Here is a 2,567-nt window from a genome sequence, read left to right as displayed (position 1 = left end):
TAGCAATTCTCTAGCAATCCTAACAGTAAAAAGAAATTTTCCAGCAAGTAGAAAAAGAAATTTCAGGAAAAAGGAAATTTTCTACTTTTAGCAAAAAAGAAATTCACAATTCTGGATAGATTATGGTTTTAATCAAAACTAGCAATTTTCTTAATCAGTTCATTCGATATTCAAACAATTAATCACAATATGCAAACTTGTTTATCAATCGATTTATGCAAAAAGGAAAATTAGGGTTTTCAGCAATTTAACAATTTTAAGAACAAATTCGATTCTAAACAGTTCTATTTACTCAAACAATCATCAAAGATAATTCAAGGTTTTAATCTAGTAACCCAAACCTCAGATACATCAAAATCAATCAATCAAAACAGTCGGATCAATTTAGGTTTTTGATATTTCAGATTTTCAAAACATCATAAAGGAAACGGATCATATAATTTAGATTTAGGGTTTCAATGCGCTTACCGATCAATCAATGTTCTAGCAACCCTAACAGCCATTGATCTATCAACATAACAGGAAAACAATCTGACCAAAACTTAGTTCCATATGTTAGGGTTTCTATTATCCTAGATTAGGGTTCTTCAAATTTTAATGGTTCAGATCTTTATCAATCAACCAAATTCAGTGTAGGTTCTTTTAAGTTTCGAGTTTACCTTTAGAAACTTATGGAGTGTAGATTTGGACCACCAAAGAGAGAAGGAGGCCGCGAGCTGATCGTTCTTCGAGTCGGGTCGCGGACGGGCTGCTTGCTTGGTCGGATCACGAACAGGGAAGAAGGAGAACGTCTGGTTTACTTGATCACGTCTAGAAAGAGCTAACTTCAAGAGAGAGAGAGCTCGGATTTGGGTTTCCAAAGCAAATCGGCGACGCGTACTGTAGCAGAGCGTGACGGCGCGTCAGTGATCGGATCGACAAGTGGTTTGCAGCGTCTGATTCTTCTCGGCGAGAGATTCAATTTGATATATTGCTCGTCGTCTGGGTCCTCACGGTTTGGGAGAACGATCTCTTTGAAGTTCCTCCGGAATTAGGTTTTGTGATATTCGGCTGAGTTTAAGGAATTTCGTGGGGGCTTAGGGTTAGAGGCTATCGTGCTGATAACGTGTTATAAAAGAGATGATGTGTAAGCTTATTATTACTCATGACCAGAGGTCTATATTTATACAAGTATTAGATCGTCTTATTTAGATCGTCATAAGAGAAAAGGAAATCTTATTACTAATAGGAATATGAAATAGTACTTATCCTAAATACATATGGAAAAGGATAAACATCAAGTATAGATAAATGTAAACTCTCATTCGCCTAAGTCATTAGCGAATGGACCGGATGGATAGCTGATGGACCGGACGGTTTGGGCCTGATATGGGTCGATCATCATTTGGTTTATAACAGTTTATTATTTTATTTAAAAAAGTTTATAATTTTATAAAAGGAAAACGTGAAATACGGACGTGGCCACTAAATTTTGCCGCCTGAATATTCTTCGAGTCACGTGAACATCACTTAAGAGAGAAGTTAGCCGTTAGTTTTGTTTTAACGCCATCTGAATTGGCTTTACGTGTACCCACGCAATAACAACAAACTCCGAGTTATTCCTGGGGTGACCAACCAATAGAATCTTATTATTTCAAATTTGATATTTTTTTTAGAAAAAAAAATAAAATACTGTCAACATATATTATGTTTTTAAAATAAAAAGTTAAAAAAAAATTAGAAAAAATCATAATTAGGGAAAAACGAATTTAAAAAAAAATATATTTTTATCGTCGTCAGCAAAACACTAAACCCTAAATCTTAATCCCTAAACCATAAATCATAAACCCTAAACCCTTGGACAAACTCTAAATCCTTGGATAAATCGTAAACTCTAAATCAAAAACACTAAATCCTAAAACCCTAAACCCTAAATCCTAAACCCTATACCCTTGAGTGTTTAGTGTTTTTGATTTGGAGTTTAGGGTTTATCCAAAGATTTAGGGTTTACCCAAAGGTTTAGGATTTATGATTTAGGGACTAGGATTTAGGGTTTAGTATTTTGCTAGGACGTTAAAAATATATTTTTTTAACTACTGCTTTTTTTTTTAATTTATTTCTTTTACCTTTTTATTTTAAAAATATAATATAACTTATAGCTTGAGAAAATATTTTGTTTCTTTTTTTAAAAGATTTCAAATATAAAATAACATAACGCTATTGGTTAGTGAACCTAGAAGAACTATAGTTGGAGCTATCGAAGAGAGATGTGAGTATATTTGGCGCCGTCATTGCACGATGTAAGGTATTTTCTTAATCTATTATGCATTTATGATCTATTTAATATTAAGTGATAACTGCGGGTTGTCCCTATTTTAAAAAACAGACAACTGCTACAAACAAGTCCAGTCTTTGAGTAATCTAATAAATATGAGTATTCAAATATCTGTTCTAAGATCACCTTGTTACGAAAGTAAAAAATAGGAGGAGGAGCCGTTTTCGTTGAAAATATAAAAGATGTGGGACCCGCTGCACTATTTGTACAGTAAATTTCTTTTCTATATATATGATCGATTTCGATCATTTGA

This window comes from Brassica oleracea, chromosome C4 (assembly GCF_000695525.1).
Source record: "Brassica oleracea var. oleracea cultivar TO1000 chromosome C4, BOL, whole genome shotgun sequence".
Classification (NCBI taxonomy): Eukaryota; Viridiplantae; Streptophyta; class Magnoliopsida; order Brassicales; family Brassicaceae; genus Brassica; species Brassica oleracea.
The sequence above is the reverse complement of the archived record's forward strand: the minus strand, read 5'-3'. Positions refer to the sequence as shown.